Consider the following 24,637-nt stretch of genomic DNA (forward strand, 5'->3'; position numbering starts at 1 on the left):
CTGGGGTAGCTGGGACTACAGGTGCCCACCACCATGTCTGGCTAATTTTTGTATTTTTTGGTAGAGAGAGTTTCACCATGTTGGCCAGGCTGGTCTCGAACTCCTGACCTCAGGTGATCTGTCCGCCTTAGTCTCCCAAAGTGCTGGGATTACAGGCATGAGCCACCGTGCCTGGCCCAGGAACCATTTTAAGAACAAGGAATTTTTGATGGGGTTGGATATTAAGAGAACATGTATAGAAGATTGAAAGACAAGCACATGATCAGGGACAAATTCAGAAGAGTGGCGTAAACCGGTAAGAAAATATCTGCAAAGCACAAGTTCATACTGAGCTGAAGCTGAAGAGAATGTTAAAGACAACAAGAAAGCTCTCTTTAAAGCTATGCTCATAACAAGAAAAACAAGTAAAGGCTAAGCTCGTTGCTTGGGGCAGATGGAATAATGTTAAAATATGACAAAAAACAGACCTACTCAACTATTTGGCTTCTCTTTCTCTATTAAAGACAATGATGTTCAAACTGGAATGTGTAACATAAACATAGTTAAGGATAAACTGAAGCACGCACGATAGATAATGATAATAATAATTGTGACTACAATTTCTTGAGTTTCTATTCAGGACTGAGTACTGTAAAAGAGAATTTAGTTGCTTTTTATAGTACTTACTGGCAGGCGTGCGCGGTAGGTATTACTGTTATCAATCCCATTTACAGATGAGAAAACCGAGGCACAGGAAGATTTAATGACAAACCTGAAGTTACACAGTCGGTAAATGATGGGCTGGGATTCAGATCAAGGTCTGACTAACTTCAAAGCCTGGCTCTTTTCACTGGACTCCCTGATTCCCATGCCTGTCACATCTAGTGTTTTCAACAGGATTGCATTTTTTTGGTTTAAATTATATTGTAAGGCACATAAACAAACACATGCCAGTAGATGTTATTGAAGAGCCACAGTGTGTAATTGCTGTGAAACAAGGAAAATGGAATATCAAAATGATAACACATAAAGACGTTCTTGATTACCTTTTTTTTTTTTTGAGACAGAGTCTCTTCCTTCTGTTGCCCAGGCTGGAGTGCAGTGGTGTGATCTTGGCTCACTGCAACCCCTGCCTCCTAGGTTCAAGTGATTCTCATATCTCAGCCTCCTGCATAGCTGGGATTACAGGCACGTGCCACCATGCCCAGCTATTTTTTTTTTTGTATTTTTAGTAGAGACACGGTTTTGCTATATTGGCCAGGCTGGTCTCGAACTCCTGACTTCAAGTAATCCACCCGCCTCAGCCTCCCAAAGTGCTGGGATTACAAGTGTGAGCCACCGTGCCCAGCCTCTTGGTTACTTTTTTTTAAAGGTTCTCTTTGAACCATCTAGAGCAAAGCCATCAAAGAGACTGCTGGGATCATGTCAGAATGATTCAGAAGCCAACCGGAGGGGATCCCCCAGAGGGCAAAGATGAGACAGTTTGAGCATCAAAAGGATTGAAATATATAAAAATATATAAAAGTCCATGAGTTTATGACAAAATTCTAAAGACACAAGACAATAAAACAAAAAAATCCCGCATTTGTCATTTCTGAGATTGTTAGGGCACCAAGTCATTGTTCTGAAAATGGATTTAAAAAGGAGATCTCACATCCACCCCTGCTTTCCTATTTACTTTATAGAGAATTACAGCTAATAAATACAGAAGGGTGCTAGAAAAGTTTTAAAAACCTACAGTTTTGTAGCATCTAATGAAGTAATGGAGCTAAGCAACAACCATTAATGAATGATAAAATCAGGTAAAATTGGTGCTTTCTAACAGAGAATCAGGTTGACAACACTTGAACCCACGGATCAGTCTCCATATCACTAAAAGTGGAACAGCCGAACGTTAGTTATGCTCCTCCAATGTGATCTGATAGAAAAGAAACAGCACCACCTGTGAAGTATTCTTACCCACATCCCCTCCCTCAACGAGGCTGAACCAGAAGCTCATCAAACATGCACATCTAACTATTAATACCAGGTTATAGGAAATACGGGAGACAGAGGAACATGCTAAACACCACTGCAAGGGTACAGATCAGCCAATGCCTGAATGTAGGAAGTTCTACAAAACAAATGACCCATTTTTGTTTTCAGTATATAAATGCTATGAGAAAAAAGTAGAGATGGGGAACTGTTAAGTATTGTAAACTAGTTCAACCATTGTGGAAATCAGTGTGGCGATTCCTCAGGGATCTAGAACTAGAAATACCATTTGACCCAGCCATCCCATTACTGGGTATATACCCAAAGGGTTATAAATCATGCTGCTATAAAGACACATGCACACGTATGTTTATAGCGGCACTATTCACAGTAGCAAAGACTTGGAACCAACCCAAATGTCCAACAACGATAGACTGGATTAAGAAAATGTGGCACATATACACCATGGAATATTATGCAGCCATAAAAAATGATGAGTTCATGTCCTTTGTAGGGACATGGATGAAACTGGAAACCAGCATTCTCAGTAAACTATCACAAGGACAAAAAACCAAACACCGCATGTTCTCACTCATAGGTGGGAATTGAACAATGAGAACACGTGGACACAGGAGGGGGAACATCACACACCGGGGACTGTTGTGGGGTTGGGGGAGGGGGGAGGGATAGCATTAGGAGATACACTTAATGCTAAATGAGGAGTTAATGGGTGCAGCACACCAACATGGCACATGTAAACATATGTAACAAACCTGCACATTGTGCACATGTACCCTAAAACTTAAAGTATAATTGAAAAAAAAAAAAAAAAAGACTTAAGGGTGGGAGGCGGAGCCTGCAGTGAGCTGAGATCATGCCACTGCACTCCAACCTGGGCGACAGCGAGACTCCGTCTCAGAAAAAAAAAAAAAAAAAAGATTTAAGGGACCTGTAAACCAAATGCAGGTATGAATCTTGTTTGGAACTTGATTTGAACAACTGACTAACTAAAAAAATGCCTTTTTTTTTTTAAACAGGCAAAAATAAAACATACTCTGTTTATTACATGTTACTAAGGAATTACTGGTAATTTTATTGAGTTGGTGGTATTGTGAGTTTTAAAAGTCCTTATCTATTTAGAAGCACTTATTAATGAATTAATATGAGGCCTAAGACTCTTTAAAAAATACTCCTTCAAAAGAAAAAAAGTATGTGTATAGGGAAATACGTGAAATCAGAATGGTAAAATATAATAATTGTTGAAGCTTGGTGATAGGTTTTTGGGGGTTCTTTACACTTTACTTTGTTATGTATGGAAAATTCACATAATAAAAACAGTCAAGTGTTCTATTTGAGAGGCAGAATTTGGGCAGAAGGCCTGGGTTATAACTCAATTTGTATAGCTTGGGGAGAGTCACTGCTACTCCCTCCTTTTTTGCCTCTTTCCTTTCCTTTTTACTTTCCTTCTATTTCTTAAGAAATCATTTGCTGGGCCACATTATCCCCCAGGGACTGTCCTGGTACCATCAGCCTTCCAAGTTACAGGTATAGGTATTATTATTATTATTATTATTATTTTACAGATGAGGAAATCAAAGCAGAGAAGGGACTAAGTTTCTCACCCACAAATCCAGGTCTGCCTGTGTCCAAAATCTGAGCTCTTTTGTTTTATTTTATGCTGGCTCCCAGGAGTAGTCCTTTGATTTTATAATTTTTAAGTTTTTTTGTTTTTAATTTTGTTTATGGATAAATTTTAAACAATGAGTAAATCAAGATAGATCAAGTGGAGTAGCATTTGTGTTTTTTGCATGTGAGAAAGATGCAAGGTATGGTTGTTATTGTAACAATTACAAAGACTTCATCAGAGGCAAGCAGTGATAAAAGCAAAATGTGTGGCAACTTTCTTCATATTCAGAAAAGAGTAAAAGCCTATAAATTGTAACTTTAAGCCATAAAATAACATTTATTTATGCTTGTTCTTCAAAAGCTTATATTTGATAATCTTTTTTGTTAGAAGTCGAAGCCTGAGAAAAATGGCTAATTTCATTTTTCATGTGTTTGTAAAATACTTTTAGGACTATCACAAGAAATTCCCTAAAAATGTCAAAGCAAATGAACAAGTGAAATTCTGCACATCCCTTGTGCCACTATTTTCTTTACTTACTGAAAAAATGACATTGGCTTTTGTAAAACCTGGGTGTGCTGGTGGGCATGTGCAGATGTGTTGCTGTCATCTGTCATGTGTCATGCTCTGGATGTCAGAACCAGACATCAGTCAGGGAAGAGAGTGAGTAGCAAGCCACCTCACCAAACTCTTGCTGCAGGGTGCATGGGGTTCACATCCTCTGCTTAGATTTAGTGCGACTTTCCAAAACACCCGCAGTGCGGTACTTCATGGCTGGTCCCACGTAACAATTTATGCCCTAGAGATGTCTGACTAGATCTTAGGAAATTATACTAATGGTTCTGACATTGTTTCCTTCAAGAATCGAGGCGCTAAATATAGTCAAGCTGAATGACAAAATTTTACTCACACTCAGGGCATGTCAGTGAGGGCATCAAAAATGGAAAAATAATAAATACTGCTGATATTTACTAAGTTTTATGGTATGACATGCACTGCACTAAGTCTTTTGAATATCTAATCATGTTTAACTCTCAATGTCCCATTTTATAGCTGAGGTGGCCGCAGCACAGAGAGGTTAAGTGAGTTGCCCAAGGTTGCACGGTTAATAAATGGCAGAGCTGGGCTCTAAACCCAGGCCGTCTGACCCCTGAGCCTTTCCTCTTCTAACCACTGTGCAGTCTCCAAGCACCAGCAGAATGAAGTGAGCACGTGCTAATCCACAGCTGTCATGGTTTGGCCCTCTGTGGGCTTTCAGAGCACCTTAAAACCCTTTGTTCTGTGTCAGAGCTGTTTTTCAGCTTTGCAGATGTCTGAAGTCAAGCAGAAGAGATGGAGAGGTTGATAAAGCACACGTGGCAAATCTCTGGCCGAGTTGATATTAGAACACAGAGTCCCAGAGTGATTTACTGTCCGGGGGAAAGCCAGTTGGCCTGGCTACCTTGCAAGACGGTTAAAGGACATAAGAATAGATATTCATTCAAGACTGTCAGAAAGAAAGTAGGTCAGCAATGAAATAAAAACAAATGTCAAAGAAACACCACTTTGGTATAAAAAGTCGATTCTTCTTAATAAAGAGCTGTCTGTTCTTCATTAATTAGAAAAGTACAGAGCCTGCTTACTTTGAGATTCCAAAACCTCTTCAGGCACAACTCGTTATTAATTTGATCACTTTCTTCAAAAGAATGATATTTTGACAAATACAGTTTCTGGCGTCAGTCACATATAGAAACATTGGAATAAGTACAATGTTGTGTTTTGCTTTTTTTTTTTAAATAGGAACTATGTTTGATAATGCATATACTCCAAACACCTCTAAAAATAATTTTCAATTGGCAAGCTATTTTTTGGTGTATTTTCCTAGTCTGGGAGAGGAAGTTTTATCATTTAATTTGATAAACTTAGTACCTTTGAGAGAAAGGAGGAGAAAATTTTACCATCTTATGTGGTTGAAATATGCTTTAGTATTTACATAATTGAAAATGATTCAAACTGATTTCCTCTGACGAACATCCGAAATGAAAATAAAAATTGTGTCTACTCCAAAGGGTAGTGGCTTGAGTCACCCACTGGTATGTGTGACCTATGAGTCACTCACTGGTATGCGTCTTCCCGATCCCCTGACCTATGGGTTAGAAGTCAAAGATGCTCCACTGGGGCTTCCTTTGTAGCTTCTTTTCCCCTTCAGTATTCAACCGCAGCTACTGCTGGCAGCTCCTGGCAGAACAGGAATGGGAGACCAAGGAGAGGATATGTGGAAGCTGAGTGATTTATTTATAGGGGACTTTTGGCAAATGAAAGAAAATAGATGTGAAGTCTTAGCAGTTCCAGCATGTTCATCAGAAATGCAAGCTCATGATAGTCATTTCAAAGGGAATTGTGGAAGAATGGTGTTACCCTACTTCACAGGCCATTAAATCATATATATGTTTGGCTGCCAGTGAGAATCTGAGTAGCAGAGCAGACAAGAATAAGGACGTATGGGATCGAGGCCTGTAGCTTGTGACCATGAACCGATTTGCAGCTTGTGACCATGAACAAGTCACGTGACCCTTTGGCCTTAAATTCACCATAAAGTCGTGTACTTGATCTCAGTGATTGTATCTTACTTCATCAAAATGGTATGATTCTAAATTCCTGTGGGATATACAGGTAAGACAGGACTGGTGGAGCGTTAGGTTTGGTTTTTCCTTTAAAAGAAAGTGTTGGGGAGGCAGCAGGGAATAGCAAAGGTCACAGACTCAAAAGCATTAACTGCTGGGCCTATGAAGACACGAATGATGTAGGTTTGATATAATGGAGGTACAAATCCATGTTTTATGCAAAACCTCATATTTCTAAACTTTGGCAATTCATTCATGTTTATCAAATCACTGTTTTAGGCCCCCTTTGGCTGGCCAGTGGGCCCTCTGCTTTAGACTTCTGGAATAAACTCCACAGTTGAGAGATGAAGGACAGACCTGGATTCTAACAGACCTAAATTTGAACCTTAGCTCTGCCCTCTAAGGAATGTGTAAACGTATACATCTGTATTTAACTTCTCAAAGCTTCAAGTTTCTTTATCTGTAGAAATGAGAATGATAATACCTCTTTTGTAGGATTTCCTGAAGACTGCGGGTAGCATAATACTTAATCCATAGTAGGCACATCCTCAAAGGGAATTCCATTACCTTTTCTATGGAGGTAGATCCTGTATAATTTTTAAATTTTTGTCTTGATGGCCAGTTGCTCACAGTTTTTAAAAGTGTAGTAGATGCCAGTGCTTTTTTATAGATTCTGAAATCCCTTCAATTTACATTTTAGTTGTTTTAAAATAAAGATTTCTTTAAGAGACAACATTCAGAGGGATAAGTTTTCTACTTGCCAGTAGAGGTAGAAGGCAGTAAAACCAAATAGATCTGTCAGTTACTGTCTTGAGGTAGAGCCCCTAAAGCAATAAAACCCACCTTTGACAATGAGGAAACACGAGACATCATTTTCTCCTTAGGACAAAAGTCTAGTGAGTAATGGCCCTTCTGTGACTAATGGTAATTCTGTACTTTATTCCCATAGAAAATCTAATTTTGAAAGCATTTGCTGCATGCCCTACTATGTACTAGGCACTATGCCAGGGGAATAATGTAAAGATGACCAAAACATAATGGAATTGTTGCCTACAAGTATGTTTCAGCTGTTTAAGGATTTATATTGCAGTTTGTGCAAATTGTGTATGAGTCCACTTTGAGAGGTTATACATATCTTCCAATAATGTTGCTATTGCTCAAAATATCTTTGAAGTCTCTCTTTGGAATTTACTTTTAGAGCCCTTAGCACATTCTGCTGAAGATTTTTTAGGGTATTTATTCTTAGAAGGTGGATTTGATGTCAGGGACTGGCCAAGAGTTGTTCATCACTAAGTCAGCCTCATGGGTAGTGGTTAACTGGCTAGAGTAATTTTTCGTTAAAAATGAGCCAGGACTGTAAAGTAGTATGACGGGGTTTTTTTTTTTTTTTTTTTAATATCACATCAACTGATTGTAGAGAAAAAGATAGTTCCAAAAAGGCATTCTGCACATTTTTTGCCCCAAACCAGTATCACTGGAATATATTTGTAGCTCCCTAACAGGCTAACTTTGAAATAAGTGGTGCTCACATGTGCATGTGTTGTAGTACGTCTGCTGAACCTTGTACTTAACCTCTTAGCAAACTCAGTGTCTTTGTTTTTTCCTTTGAAATGTTATTTTTTCAAGTTCAGGGATAGATTTTCTCCAAGAAAATGAAACAAATAAGATCCACTCTCAAAGGACTTTAATGGAAAGAAATACATGGTTATACCAAGTTCTTTAAAACTATCCAAACTGGAAAGGATTGCCTCATAGCTGACTGTGATTATTCTGCCATGATTTAGGGACAGATAATTTCCTATCAGCATGTTTAACATGAGAATTAAAGAGTTCTGTAGTGTGGCCTATTGACCTCATTTGTTCATTCCACAAACATCTTTTGGAGCCCACTGTATGGCAGGCATTATCACTTACCATGGTGAGGATGGTGAGGCCATGAGCATGCTTCACCTAAGGAAGCCTGATCTTCAAGAATGCAAACTCACTCAACAAGAAACTTGAGAGTAATTAATAGTAGTATTGGTAATTATCCTGTCTTTTCCTTGTAGGATTATTTGGAGGTTGTGAAGTGGTAAGTCTCTTTATTGCATTTGAAATATGGCTCATCTCATGACCATTGGAATGTGTGTACGCTCTGGAGGAAACCCATCTCTGCCATGTCACCTGTATTAGTCTGTTCTTATGCTGCTATGAAGAAATACCCAACACTGGGTAATTTCTAAAGGAAAGAGGTTTAATTGACTCACAGTTTCTCAGGCTGGGGAGGCCTCGGGAATTATGGTGGAAGGCACCTCTTCACAAGGTGGCAGGAGAGAGAATGAGTACCCAGCGAAGGGAGAAACCTCTTATAAAACCATCAGATCTCGTGAGAACTCACTCACTATTACGAGAACAGGATGGAGGAAACCATCCTCATGATTCAGTTATCTCCACCTTGTCCCTCTCATGACACGTGGGGATTATGGGAGCTACAATTCAAGATGAGATTTGGGTGGGGACACAGCCAACCCGTATCAACACCTGACCACAGTGTGTGTGGTCTCTGAGGCCCAGCGGTGGCTCTCAGAGCACCTCCTTAGCAAATGTACCACTGGACCCTTGTTAGAATGATGTTCTTGATTTTTTAAAATTTATTTTTGTCTCTTGAATATTCTTGATTCAGGAATGTTCTTGATTTTAAAGGGAGGGTGTGAGGTAGTTGTTGTCTAGTTGTCTAGATATCCTCCACCTGAGAACGCTGTCTGGTGTCATAGAAACAGCAATGGCATTGGGATCAAAAGACAAACTTTCCAGCCCCAGCTCTGCCTCTCTTTAGCAGTCTCCTGACCTATACAAGGTTCAGTTTTCCCACCATTTAAGGGAAACCAATACCACTGTTTTATTCACAGCACTCTTGTGGGAATCACAGGAGACAGGGCACGGGAGAGCCTTTGGGGAACTGTGGATGTTAGTCCCTGTCGTCATCAGTCTTTCCATAGTGGAGCCTGGGCTACTCTGAAATAGAAGCACCTCTCCTTCCTTTGGACCCCTGGAGCACTGTGTTCTACAGTTCTTAGCTCTTCTTCTGTGTGCATTATTTGTATGTCTTATCCTTGGTGGTCAACCACTTCAAGGTGAGAGACTGGGGTGGTGGTTCCTTTTTTTTATTTTTAAATCTCCCCTGCCCCATCTTTCTCTTTCCCACTTCCTATGTTGACTGACAAAATCTTCGTATTTCCCAGAGTACCAGAGTTTTTCTGTGAGAGGCTAGGTCAGTGTTTCTCCCCAAGCAGAGGCTAAGAAGTACCTGATGCAGTCATTTATTTTCAGAATGTGTGTAGCTTGCCTCCAGCGGATTGCCTGGGAAGCTGGAGATGTGCTTCAGGGGAAAGGTGGTCCATCCACTTTTCCTGAACAGGCTGTGCATGCAGCCTTGACATAGGCAACTCTGCAGGAGCATGAAAGAACTGAAGATACAGTATTCGACTTCCAATATTTCCAATCACTTTAGAGACAGGATGACGATTGGTTTAGAAGAGCCAGGGGCTGACTAAGGAGCACATGTAAAACAGTAATGTTCAGTATAGACTTTAGTTTCTGATTTGAAACATTTTCTAAAAAATCATGTATCTTTAAAAAATTGGAAGCAACTCAGTGTTTGCTGGAGATGAGGCATAGAGTGTGATGGAAGGGAGGGATGACAAAGGGGCAGGCAGAGACTTTGAGGGATGAGGGGTGTGCACATCACCTTGCTGGTGGGGACTGTTTCATGGTTGGATACATGTGTGAAAGCATATCAAATTGCATGCTTTAAATATGTGCAGTTTCCTGTGTATCAAGTATACCTCAATAAAGTAGTTAAAAATGGTATACCTTTATTATGCTGAAAGAAGGGAAAATTTGGAAAGGAGATGTTTTTCTGTAGAAGATAGCTTCTAGAAAGGAAAATCAAACACAGTCTAAGTTATTCTCTGTTTTGTTCTCCTCCCTCCACAGATGTCTTGTTGTTTTGGGTCCTCTTATCTAAAATTTCACAATATGTGAAAGTAGCCTGAACTCTAAAGGTAGTAGTTGTGGTTTTGGGAAACTGTGTGTTCGTACTGCCTCTGTAAATGGAACACAAGCCTCTCCTACCCTCTGGGGAGCTTGTCACTTAGTACAGTTTTTTTAGGAACTCCTAAGAAGTTTAAGTTCTGGCCACAGGTCCCAGAGTTAAGGATGTTGTCAACTCTGCTACTCATTTGAAAAATGTCTTGTGGAACCTATAGCCGCAGAAAGAGCTTTGCTTCTCTGGGTGAAAACAACATGCATTATCATTTCTAATAACTTTAATGGATGCTGCTTCTTTCTTCTTTTTGGCCCCCAAGATACTCAGAGATAAACTTGAAACTCAACTATAGGTGGGGGAAGGGGGAAGGGATAGCTTTAGGAAATATACCTAATGCTAAATGACGAGTTAATGGGTGTAGCACACCAGCATGGCACATGTATACATATGTAACTAACCTGCACATTGTGCACATGTACCCTAAAACTTAAAGTATTATGATAATAATAAAAAAAAAAGAAACTCAACTATAACAAGCATGGTCTGCATACTTGTGTGTATATTTTCGCTGGTCTCAAATTTCTATTTATTTATAGTTTTCTGGCTTACAGTCTATATTTGTGTAATATTTATATGGTTTTATATGGTTCTTGATGGAAATCCCCTAAAATCCTTTTCGTAGCGAGTCAGAGAATGAAATCTGTGGTTTAATCCACTGGCTTTTCTTTAGGCAAGAGACAGCTGTGCTAGAAGAATCGAGGATTATAATAAATTTGAAAAACCAGAACAGTTCTTCAGGTAAGCATGATCTGTACTCCTGACCTTAGGAATTGACTCTAGGTCCCAGATTTTGAATTTCTTATGAGCATAATCATCTACTTAAAAAAATCACTTAATTAACAGTGATTATTGAGTATCTGCATCTCCTCCAAGAAATAAAATGCCATATACATGACACACACACACACACACACACACACACACACACACTCTTGATAGTCCTACAGATGACTTATCACTCCCCACCCCCCGACTTCCTGCCTTTTCATTCATACATTGGGGTTGGGATCTCTGCTACCACAGGAGCTGTTGCAGAGAAAAAGATTTTTAAAATACTATATTATGTAAATTAGTACAACCATTATGGAAAACAGTATGGAATTTCTTCAAAAAACTAAAAATGGAACTATCGTATGATCAAGCAATCTCACTACTGAGTATATATCCAAAGAAATTGAAATTGGTATATCGAAGAGATAGCTGCACTGCCATGTTCATTGCAGCATCATTCATAATAGCCAAGATAGAGAATCAACCTAAGTGTCCATTAATGGATGAAGGAATAAAGAAAATGTGGTGCATATACACACAATGGAATACTATTCAGCCTTGAAAAAAAGGAAGGAAACCCTGTCATTTGAGACAACATGGGCAAACCTGGCAGATGTTATGTTAAGTTAAATAAGCCAATAACAGAAAGACAAATACTGTGTGATTTCACTTGCATGTGGAATCTAAAAGAGTTAAACTCATAGAAACAGAGAGTAGAATGGTGGTTACCAGGGCTGGGGGTTGGGGTGGAGGGCAGGTGGAGGTGAAGTTAGTCAAATGTACAAAATCTCAGACAGGAGAAATAAGTTTTGAGATCTATTGTACAGCATGGTAACTGTAGTAGTTAATAATAATGTTTACTTCAAAATTGCTGAGTAAATCCAAATGTTCACACCACAAAAATATAAGTACACGAGGTGATGGATATGTTAGTTAGCTTGAGTTAGCTAGCTAACTAACCATAGGTATAAGCATAGGTATAAGCATATAAAAATACCACATTTTATCCCCTAAATAGATACAATTATTATTTATCAGTAAGAAATAATAATATAACATAAATACTATATTGTTTCAAAATAGAGGGAAGAAAACATGCAAATAGTCCTAATGGATTTTTTTTTTTTTTTTTTTTAGTCTCCAGGTTGGCTTCCAGACAAGGCTGTATGGTGGCCCAGACTGGTTGAATTTTTTCACTTAACTTTTTGTTGATCTGCCTTAATTTCCAATAACTAGAGATTCTGATAAGAACTTTAAGAATAGGAATACTTCTGAGAATATTAAGATGTTATTAGCCATATATAAGTAACGATATATTTTATAAAAGCATTTTTCTCTTCACAATAGCTGGAAGTGGAACATCCTAGAGAATAATTCATTTTTGAAAAATAGAATGTCTTAGGGGAGAACTGGCCTGCTAAGTATTACAGGGGAGGACTCAGGACAAAATCAAGTTATCAGATACCTGGGGCTTAGAAAGCAAGGAGTTAGAAGGTAGAAGAGGCTTACAGAAAGGAGGAAAGAAGATGCTGGAGACCCTCTTTCATCTATTATAGAACATTTTCTATGGCTGGCCTGTATTCAGAGAAGGATACCTATCTTGCTGCTTTCTGCACCAAATAGTTCCAAGATTCAAAATTCAAGCTAGTGCTCTTAGTGAATAGTTTGGTTATATTACGGGTTAAATGGGTTTTCCTATAAAGCTAGCCACCATTTATGGTATTTAGATCTACCACTTAGGAAGATTTCAGTCACATTCATGATTTTCAGGTTGTCCTCTCTCAGAACCCTGGTGTCATAAACTGTAATAGTTGTAGGAATTGTTGTAGTGGATATAGCAGTAATATTTTCTATGGAAAAATATAGAAGTTAATATATGCCAGGTACTGTTTCAGTTATGGACACTCATTTAAATATATGAAGTAGATGCTATTATAATCCCCAATTACAGATGAGGAAACTGAGAGACAGAAAAGTTAAATAACCTCCCAAGGTCATGTAGCTACTAAGTAGCAAAGCCTTGATTTGAACCTGCACTCTCTAGATCCCATTTAGGCTCTTAACTGCTATACTGTCTTAACTGGATTGAGGTTTTCCATAAAATTAAAGTTTCCCCTGAATCCACAGAAAATGTTAACAATATATAGAATTTCCTGGATTTAATTTTTTTCTGTCTCAAATCTTTGTATCTAGGATCACAGATAACTGAAGATTGAACAAGTTGCAAATTTCTTAATAGTCACATATGTATCATTATATACTGAGAGTTTAGCCAGACAACCCACCATAAATTGCTAATGAAGCTTAATAATTTATAGTGAAAAAACAAAAATAGAATTGCAAACCATAAGCAACTCAAGACATACATGGGGGATTATGCATCCTTCCCCCAGTTTACAGAAATTGCAACCATCAGCATATGTGTTCCACAACAGTGCCAGGCATTGTGTGGCAATCAGACTTCTTATCTAGAAACTCTAGAAATGTACTACTTTTAGTAATCCTGAATAACTTACTTAATAAGCTATATTACTTAAGCTATATTATGCACAAATATAAAGCTAGAAAACAAAAGGTGAACTTGGACTTCCTCTATCCTTTATAACAATGGAAGGACCTGTGCTTTGCTGGATTGGTTTGCTGTTCAGATGGAAACCCCTTGTGGTCCATTCAGTGGGCTGTGGGCGATAGTTTGAGAATCCTGCTTTAAAGGAAGAATACAGTTCATACATTTTATTAAAGACAGTCTGCTAAAGTGATGGAGCTGGAATTTTCTCAGTGAGAGCACTGTATAACAGGGTTTTCTGTTTTCCTTTTTTCATAACAAATAGTACTTCTCACTTAAAAACAATTGTTCCTTACAATGATGTCTGGGATTTGCTTCAAAATAATCCTGTGGGTAAAGAGTTGGGAATGAGTTGGGGAATAGGTGGAAGAAGTGGGATGAGGGGCAGATAATTGTCAAAGCGAGTGACATGGGGCTTCATGATACTGTTTTCTCTACTTTTCTATATCTTTGAAAATAAAAAGTTAACAGCAACAACAAAAACCTTCCTTGACTACTATCCTACCTACTTCATTTCTCTGCTCTTGTTCACAGCAGAGCTTCTAAAAGGAACTCTCTGTATATCTCATTTGTACATCCTCATCCTCCATTATTTAAGCAACCCATTCACTTGGCTGTCCTCCCCACCAGCCAACTGAAATTACCTTTTTAAGGGTCCCCACCAATCACCATCTTGACATATGGGGTGGTTAATTCTCTCTTATGTTACTTGACTTTCAGCAGCATTTGATGCAATAGGTCACTTTTTGTTTCTTGGAGCATTTTCTTTTATTGGCTCATGTGCACCCACACGTTGTCATTTCTTCTGCATCTTGCTGGTTTCCAACAGCTGACCTCTAGCTGTTGGAAAGCCTCCAATGCTTCATCCTTGGGTTTCTCTGTACTCTTTCTGAGTAATCTCATTGGGTCCCATTGCTTTAAATACCTTCTGGTTGCTAACTTAACATCTGTAGCCCTGACTTCCAGACTTGAATCTGAGAGGCATCTCAAATTTAATGTATCCAAATCATAACTCTTAATCCCAGCCTTACTTTCTTCCTTTCTTCCTCACCTCTTGGTACCCCCATCTCAGTAAATAACACTGTTATATATCTGGCTGCTAGAGCCCCGAACCTTAGGCATCACCCTTGATTGCTCTTTTTCCCTTATATCCCACATCCAGCCTATCACTATGACCTATTGTCATATCTCCAAATTTACCTGAATTCATCTACTTTCCTCTCCTCTCCTGCTACCATCCCAGTCCGAACCTCTGACATCTCTCACTGGACTTCCATATCACCTCCTAATCCATCTCTGCTTCTGTGTTTGCCCCTGGCAGTCCATGGAGAGGTCTCTTTAAACTGAAGTGCCACTCCCCCACTTAAACTCACCCATTGGCATCCCATAGCACCTAGAAGGAAAGCCGAACTCCTTTGTGATGTACCTGCTGCCTATGTCTGCCCCACCCTGCCAGGACTCACTACTGCAGTCACACAGATCCCTTTTCTGTTCTTCAAATATACCAAGTGGGAGTCTTACCTCAAAGCCTTTGCAGTTCTCTTCCCTCTCCCTGCTATACAGATCACCATAAGGCTGGCTTCCTCTTACTACCTAGGTTTCGTCTTAAGTCACCTCCCTAGAGAGGTTTGACCTGACCACCCTATGTAAAGTATTCATATAACCCCAGGCCACACTCTATCTCATAGCCCTTTTTATTTTAATTTATGTAAAGCATTTGTGTTTATGTATTATTTTTTTGCCCCTACCTATAAAGTCCAGAAGAGCAGGTACCTTGTTTGTCTTGTTCAGTGCTGTATCCCTGGCACCGAGAACAATGTCTGGAACATATAGAAGGTTAATATTTATTGCATGAATAAACAAATGAATTACTTTGTTTGCGATTTAGGATCAAGGAACTTTTTCCCAAAGGCTAATCTGTGCAGTTTTACCCCACGCTTCTTCCCCATCCCTAAGTTCCTGCTCATCTGGACTGTGTGCTTGCAAACTGTGTAAAGACTTGTTCAACATTCTTAAATAGGTTAAAGAAGTACTGCACTTTGGGCTCTTTGTCATTTTCAAGTCACATTCTATCTTGGGCACCATCCGGAGGGGTCTTGTCCAGTTTCCTAGTTTCTCAGAAAGGAATATTTCATGGCTGCTCGCACGTCCTCTTCTCTTACAGTATTTGGACTTTACACCACTCATTGGCAGAGCCAAGGCCTACCCCATCTGAGCAAAGAGCAACAGAGATCTGTTGGCTCCGTTCACTCCTTTGCTCTAAGACTCACTTGTTTCTTCTTATCTTTTCCCAACTATTTTTAGTTGTCAAATTGCTCCTTTCTTTCCCTTTCCCATCTATTTTTCTTTTCCTGTGGAAAACAACCCATATATTTCTAGTTTAGTCAGATTAGCTGCTAGGAAGGCCCTTTCTCAAGCTTATTTATATAACGAAAAGCTATACCCAAATCCTAATTTAATGTGACAATTGAGCAGCCTCTTGTAAAATAGCTAGAACAAGGGCAAGGATATTAATTTGGCTCTTGGACTGAGACACACCAGGGATGTCCCAGGGATTTGAACAATTTCTAATCTTCTCAGAGGAGGGCATAAGGAAATTCCTAACCAAGGTGAAATCTTTTGTCACATCCTAGAGTAGATAAGTACTTCAAGAATCTTCTAGACTGGGGATAAGTTGGAATCGCTAAATATTATCTACTTATCTAATGCATGTAATAATAGCTATCTATGTCTATTTTATCAAGTGGCTGGGAGGATAAGTTTGGTTTTTTTTTCAAGGACTTTTGAGCTTTTTCTTCAGGTAATATATCTTAAGGGAACACTTTATATAAAGCTAAGCCATTGGGAAATTTTTTCTGCCATAGCCAACAGTTTTGTAATTAACATTCCTTTGCATGGTATAAATACAAATCTGTTCTTTTGTCAGGATCATTCTTTATGAACTACCATATAAAAGTCATCTGGGCTGGGCACGATGGCTCACACCTGTAATCCCAGCAATTTGGGAGGCCAAGGCAGGTGGATCACCTGAGATCAGGAATTCAAGACCAGCCTGGGCAACATGGTGAAACCCTATCTCTACTAAAAATACAAAAATTAGCAGGGCATGGTGGTGGGCACTTGTAATCCCAGCTACTTGAGAGGCTGAGGCAGGAGAATCACTTGAACCCAGGAGGCAGAGGGTGCAGTGAGCCGAGATCACGCCACTGTACTCGAGCAGGGTGACGAGCGAAACGGTGTCAAAAAAAAAAAAAAAAGCCATCTGGATAATACATATTGTTTATTAGTATTAAGTATTTACTTTTAGATCAATGAAAACATTTCTATGGGGCTAGACTTTTCCTTGTCAAGATTATAATTTTTCTTATGAGTTTTTACCTGAAACCCCTATTTTCTAAGACCCCATGGTTAATGAGTCTCTTTGACATTAATCATTTCAATTTTGCTGGTTCTGATGACCCTGTGCTATCTATTAGAGCTCTGACCCTTTGCAAACCTCTCTTCTGCCCTTGGCAGTGTCTCACGTGCTCATGTGCATCTTAGGCTGGAGATCACGTGGCACATCCTGGTACCACCTCTGCTGCTTTCACTGGCCACTGTTGCATCTGTTTGGTGCAGCTGCTTCCTCCACTGGGACCAACCCCTCCTCTTCCTTACAAATATTCGGAGGTGGGGAAAATGGAAATGCTATCATTAGAACATCTGGCATCAGAATTTGCTTTATGAAGAAAATAATCTTGGGGGAAAACACTTTGATGAGTGCTTGAGGAAGAAAAGGAAACCCCAAAGGCCTGGGTATTGGGAGAGCTGCTTTGTGTAAGCCAAGGGCAAGCATTTACTGGTTGCTTTGAGAGTGAGGGGAACACATGAGAGAAAGAAAGAGAGGGGAGGGTGGAAGAATGGCAGGCATCAACTAAATGGCATAAAATTGTGGGGAGGGTCTTGATGCACCTGTTCCTCATGGTCTCCAGACTTTTCTGTGAAGTACAGCATGTAGTGTGGAGTGGATTTCAGGGGGTGAACTTGGAGATGCGTTCATTCACATCACAGTCAGTGCAGGTAGTGTAGAGACAACAGTCATGGGAAAGGGAGCCCAGGAATGAAGGAGGCCCTGAGAACATCATCCCTCACCAAAATGTTAAGAAAGGTTTTGGGTTTCCAGAAGCTATAGAGTTGGTGGCAGTTTGAGCCAATTTTTTCCTACATCTTGAAGGGCAATAAGAATCCCACATAATGTCTGGGCCACATCTTGGTGGTACCTGGTATAACTTTGCCAAAAGAATTTTAAAACCACCGCAATAGGTAACTCAACTGCTGGTACTGTATTTTATGTGTGCTTGGTATGTTTATATGTCTTTAATTCTATTACAATTTTTTTATTGCACAGAGAACATTATAACAATGCATAATTATATATCAATAGCAATATTAAAAATAAAGACAAAAGGACACATTCAGCCAAATGTGCCTTCAGTGTCTGGCAGGCAAGTATGGCATAGAAAGGGCAATAAGAGGCAGTTCCTGCCTTTAGGGGGCTTCCAGGATCGAGCCTGCAGTCCCAGCACCCTATTGAATCAGCTGTTTCTGTTTTTCCATTTTAGTTGTGTCACTCAGGCTTTGGGTGATTTATTAAGAGAACCAATAAGATTTTGCTCAAGATTGGAAACAATCTCTTTCCACATCATTTAAGCCTCAGTTGAAGCTTCATTTTCCTCCTTCAGCTTCACCTGAGACTCCTTCTGACAAAATCCCGCTGCTCCTCCTTGATCCTGTAGCTTTCTCTGTTTTAACCCTTGCAACATGATTTATAATTCGTGGGATGACTTTTTCTTTGTTTCCCAGGAAATGATACCTTTCTTGAAGGCAGGAAACTGTGTTTTGTCTGTATTTTGTGAATCCCCACAAATATTTGCTGGATGAATGTTCTTGGGGACACTGCCCTAGATATAGTAGAAGCAGAAGTATTTCTCGGTTTTTGTGTTTTTTTCTGGAATGAAGGGTAAGGTGAAGGGTTATAGACAGAAATAAGACTGATTGAGTCATAATTGCACCTTTGTCAGTCACTCTTGTAAGAATTTTACATATGTTACACTTCACTCAGTCCTTATAACAACCCTATGAGATAGCAATTATCAGCTCCTCCCTCCTCTCCATTTTAATCATGACCTCTCAGAAACAGAGAGGTCAAGTGACTTACTCAAAGTCACAGCTAGTAGGTGGCAGTTAGATCTGAACTCAAATAGGCTCCAGAGACTGGGCTCTTGACCATTATTCTTCCTCTCCAAGGTTGGAAGAGACTGAGAGACCTCGGCTCCTGAACACCTGGAACTGCCAAGCCACAGCTGTTACTATTACTGTACTGTTACTAAAGAGCCAAACCAAACCACATGGCTGGCTCCTTTGGCAAGAACTTCCCCTCCAGATGTGCCTCTACTTAGCACTCTGATAGTGAGCACAGGTGAGTCCGAGGAAAGCAGGCCAAGAAGTGCTGATGAGTTTCTCTCTGAGGCCCAGGGATACCCAGCCATGCCAACAACCAGCCCTCCCATGCCAGTCCACGCCCTGTAGCCTGGCTCTCTTACTGCTTTAGGAGCCCTGGGCTCTCTTACACCTGTGTGGAAGAGGGAGGGACTCCCAGGAACAGAATTAGGAGTGGGGGAAGGGAGGAGAAGAAGGGAGGGAAGAGGGGGAGGGGAGAAAGGACATGCATTTCTACCAGGGTAACTTTGGTTTCCTTATATTAATATAAGGGACTTGAACTGTGTTATTCTTTCTCAAATTGGGATTTAAGGGCCCAAGGAATCCAAAAATTCTATGAGAACTAGGTATTTTTATGTAAATGATTAACTAAAACAACGAATGTAACCTTATTCTGGATCATCTTCCAATGGAGTCCTGCCTCTTGATTTTACTTTCTGAGGTTATGTTTGTGACTGTGATGCATGCAAATGTCAGTCACCTACAGTGGCCACATTCAGACAATTTGAAATGCATTTTATATTGTAACCCAGCACACACATACATGTAAATAGAAATGCACCAGGAGTTTCCTAAAGTATTGCTCACCCTTTCTGCATAGGGAGTACCCTCTTGTCACCTCTCTTCTATTCCCAGGTAGTCATGACCCACTATCAGATTACAGCCTTCAATAAAAAGATCATAGCATGTAACTGTAAGCATGATCAGTCTGCCGTTTTCTTTTGCAGTGGAAATGTTCCATTGAAAGACATTTTATAGAATACAGCTTTACCACCCTAAGTTGTTTAACAAACTGAATCTATGACTTGAGATCATGAGAACAAAATAAAGATATGAAATAATGACTGTTTTATTCTGAATTGCTGAAAAAATACCCAGATAGTTTAAAGCTGTAAATCAGAACAGGGCGAATCAGAGTCTCATTGCTGTAGGGGTATAGACAGAAATAAGACTGATAGAGTAGTAATTGCAGCTATACAATTATTTGCATCAAAACAACCTATATCAAAGTAGCTGTGTTATCTACTTTGTAAGCAGATATAGTGCATGGATCTCATCTCTGAATATGCCAGCTTAAAATTCATTAGCAGAAAATGTGGTAAGTGTACCATGATGACTTACTTTTTCATTAACTTAACATTTGGGATACACTGTATTAGGTTTCTCCAGAGGAACAGACTTGATAGTAGATAGATGATATAATATTAATAGATAGATTGACACAGAGAGAGTAACAGATAGGTAGATAAATATAGATATGAAATTTATTGTAGGTATTGGCTCACATAATTTTCGAGGCTGAGAAGTTGTGTACAAGATGCAGAATCAGGAAAGCTGGTGGTGTAATTCAGTATGTGTGTGTGTCGGGTAGGGACTGGGGGCGTATAGGGTGGATATAGTATACGTCCCAGTCAGTGTTGGAATGTCCAAGAAGAGTGCTGTTGCCCAAATGCAGGAGAGGATGGATGTTCCAGCTCAAGAAGAGAGAAAATTCACCCTTCCTTGCTTTTTTGTTCTATTTGGGCCCTCTACAGACTGGATGGTACCCACCTACATTGGCAAGTGATATGGTTTGATTCTGTGTCTCCATCCAAATCTCATCTCGAATTGTAATCCCCATGTGTTAGGGAGGGACCTGGTGGGAGATGACTGGATCATGGGGATGGTTCCCCCATGTTGTTCTTGTGATAATGAGTGAGTTCTCACAAGATCTGATGGTTTAAAAGTATGGCACTTACTCCTGCTCTCTCTCTCTCTGGCCACTATGGAAGATCTGCCCCTTGCTTCCCCTTTGCCTTCTGTCATGATTGTAAATTTCCTGACATGCATACTGTGAGTCAATTAAACCTCTTTTCTTCATAACTTACCCAGTCTCAGGTAGTATCTCACACAGTATAGCTGTGTGAGAATGGACTAATACAGTGAGGTTGATCTTTACTCAATCTGTTGATTCAAATGCTACTCTCTTATGAAAATACCCTCAGAGACACATCTGAAAATAATGTTTTGCCAGCTATCTGGGCACCCCTTAAGCCCAGTCAAGTTGACACACAAAATTAACCATCACATACACTATTAAAGTGGCTGAATCATTTATTCTGGATTAGGGTGATTTTATCATTGTGGTGGTGGTTAATACACTTTTCTGTTTGCTATATTTCCTGTAAGCTAGTCGTTGAATCTAGAGGCTTGATTAGATTCAGGTTAGATATTTCAGGCAAGAATATCTTTTATTGGTGGTGCTGTAGACTTTCAACCATACCACATCAGGAGGTACATAAAGCCTGTCAGTCCCATGTGTAATGATCATAGATTGATTGGAGGTTTTGACATTTTCACCTTGATCTTTCCATTGTAAAGTTCCTTATCAACCTTTCACAATGGTTTAATGTTTATTGATAACTGCCAAATTCCAGTACTTCATGAGGTGGAAGCAAAATGGTGGTTTCCTAATTCCTACATTCTTCTGCATTTATTAGCTGGTATTGATCTCTGAAGAACTTTCCCTCCTTAACTATTTGATTGGCCTTAGATGTAGTTCTTAGGCCCTATTTTATTTTATTTTTATCTATTTTTTTGAGACGCAGTCTCACTGTGTTGCCCAGGCTGGAGTGCAGTGGTATGATCTCAGCTCACTGCAACCTCCACCTCCTGGGTTCAAGTGATTCTCCAGCCTCAGCCTTCTGAGTAGCTGGGGTTACAAGCACCCGCCACCATGCCTGGCTAATTTTTGTATTTTTAGTAGAAATGGAGTTTCACTATGTTGGCCAGGCTGGTCTTGAACTCCTGACCTCAGGTGATCCGCCTGCCTCAGCCTCCCAAAGTGCTGGGATTACAGGCATGAGCCACAGTGCCTGGCCTTTAAAAAATGTTTATTTAAATAGGTTTGGGGGTACAGGTGGTTTTTGGTTACATGGATAAGTTCTTTAGTGGTGATTTCTGAGATTTTAGTGCCCCCGTCACTTGAGCAGGGTACACTGTATCCAGTATGTTGTCTTTTATACCTCACCCCCTCCCATCCGGCCACAACAAGTCCCCAAAGTCCATTACATCATTCTTATGAATCCTCATAGCTTAGCTCCCACTTATAAGTGAGAACATACAATATTTGTTTTCCATTCTTGAGTTACTTCACTTAGAATAATGGCCTCCAGCTCCATCCAAGTTGCCACAAAAGACATTATTTCATTCCTTTTTATGGCTGAGTGGTATTCCATGGCATATATACACCATGTTTTCTTTATCCATTCGTTGGTTGATGGGCACTTAGGCTGGTTCCATATCTTTGCACTTGTGAATTGTGCTGCTGTAAACATGCATGTGCACGTGTCTTTTTCATATGACTTCTTTTCCTCTGGGTAGGAACCCAGTAGTGGGATTGCTGGATTGAATGGTACTTCTACTTTTAGTTCTTTAAGGAATCTCTATACGTTTTCCATAGTGGTTTTACTGATTTACATTCCCACCAGCAGGGTAAAAGTGTTTCCTTTTAACCACATCCATGCCCACATCTATTGTTTTTTGACTTTATAATTATGTCTTAGGCTGTATTTTAAATCAGGGCTCTCTGAGCTTGATCTCATATCAGCCATCATCATATCAGTGTGAAAACAGACTAGAACCAGGTATCAGTGATGCAGCAGCCAGGAGAATTTCTGGGCCAGGCCACAAGCTGCATATCCCAATGGCCAACTGGTCATGGCTACTTCCTTTTTCTCATCTAGTGCAAGCTCAAGAGGTGTGGGATGGGACAATATTCCACTGTTCTGCAGGTAAATGTATCTTTGTGGGGCCTCTGAATGTCCTCTTCGGTCTGCTAGTCTCCTGACAAGGGGGGAAAACACTATCCAGACCTTTTCTCTGGGAAGCCATTTGTTTTCCTGTAATCTGTAGAAGAAACCAAGGTACTTTTGTGGGTGCAGCATCTCAGTTACTGGGGGAGCTTCTCAGTGTGAGCTCTGAATGCTTCAGGACGTCTTCCAATAGCCAGCCTTTCCTCTGTATAAAAGGTTTCTCTGGAGTAATGGAGATAGCATGTGTGCAAGTAGGCAGGAGCTCCCCTTAGTGTCAGCTTGAGAGCAAGGAAGGGAGAGGAGAGCTATGCCTCTGAAACAATACCATTTTGCCCCCAATGCCAGTTTTATTTCAGAGATAAAATGCCATGCTTCAGAGCCATCAATGATAATTGTTTGAGATTGATGACCTTCGGAAGTTGACAGAATACTAACTTCTGGGAGAAGACTAGAGTAGATCAGGATGATTTCTTGGTATACTCTCAGCTGTTTCCCACCATGTGTTTCCTCTTCTTTCTGATATACAGCCAAAATACATTTCCCAGTCTGCCTTGCAGTTAAGGGAAACTGAGGTCTCGTCAATGGAATATGAATAGAGAAATGTGTACCACTTCCAGGCCTGGCCCATGAAAACCTCCCATATGCTCTCTCTCTTTCATCTTCCTTTTCCCTTCAGGCTGGCTGGAGGGGAGGCAGCTCCTGGGAGAGATTTGGAAGTTGGCAGAGCTGCTATTAAGCTGGGTTCCTGAATGATGGCAAGAAAGAGGCCCACTCCTCTATCATATTCACCTGCCAAGTATTGTTTGTGAGCAAGAAAAAAAATATCTACTGTAGTTGAGGCCATCTTAAATACAGTTTCTCTTTTAAAGCCATTCCACGTCCACCATTTGGCATTAAGCGTCTTTAAAAAAAACTGTGAGTGCCCTCCCTTGCCAGTAAGCTGTTAGCAAGTCTTAACTCGGGAGATCTGTCTCTCCTGGCATTCTGAGAAGCAGAAGTCTCAAATTACTTCCAGCTGAAATGGAAAAGAAACAAAACAAAACAGAAACTCATCTGTGGTAGGCAGACTAATGTCCCTCCCACCGAGATGTTCATGCCTGAGTCCTTAGAAGCTGCAAATATGTTACCTCCATGGCAAAGGGGACTTTGCAGGTGTGATTAAGGGTACTGATCTTGAGATTGGGAGATTATTCTGGATTATCTAGATGGGCCCCACCTAATCACAAGAAAACATTGGAAAAGGGAGGAAAAGAGTGGATCAGACGGATGCGATGTGATGATTTGACCCACTGTTGCTGTCTTTGAAGATGGTGGCAAGGCCTTGGAGCTAAGGAATACAGTCTCTAGAAGCTGGAATAAACAAGGCAATGCAATCCCCTTAGAGCCTCCAAAAGGGAGCACAGGTCTCAGAACTGTTAAGATAATAAATTTGTACTGTTTGAAGTCATTAACATTTGTGGCCATTTGTCATGGCAGTAGTAGAAAACTAATACACCATCCCATACAAAACACTTAAATGAAAAAAAAAAAATACATACATCTGTAGAGTAGGCACATTTGTAGGTTCTTAATGCCTATCATCCTTATCTGGAAACTTGGGTGTTTAATGCATTTTGGCAAGTGCGATGCCAGTGAGGATGTTCCTTGGTAGCTTAAATATATCCAGGCTATTGCAGTGATGCCTGACATTGAAGGGAAAATGCACACATTTAGTCAGTCACATGTATGATTTCAAATATCTGGATTTTGGAATTGTATAAC

At 40.0% G+C, this 24,637-nt stretch overlaps 1 protein-coding gene across 6 annotated transcripts in view; it reads left to right on the plus strand.

Moving 5' to 3' along the window:
• Positions 1 to 24,637, plus strand: part of CRADD (CASP2 and RIPK1 domain containing adaptor with death domain) — a 222,240-nt gene that overhangs the window by 104,341 nt on the left and 93,262 nt on the right. The window contains exon 3 of one of the 6 annotated variants that reach the window (XR_001708186.4): positions 18,891 to 19,062. The exons of the other annotated variants lie outside the window; for them this stretch is intronic. The gene's annotated coding sequence lies outside the window, so the exon portion shown is untranslated. The remainder of the gene's footprint in view (positions 1 to 18,890; positions 19,063 to 24,637) is intronic. 6 annotated transcript variants of the gene reach the window in all.

The sequence above is a fragment of the Pan troglodytes genome, chromosome 10, assembly GCF_028858775.2.
Source record: "Pan troglodytes isolate AG18354 chromosome 10, NHGRI_mPanTro3-v2.0_pri, whole genome shotgun sequence".
Taxonomy (NCBI): Eukaryota; Metazoa; Chordata; class Mammalia; order Primates; family Hominidae; genus Pan; species Pan troglodytes.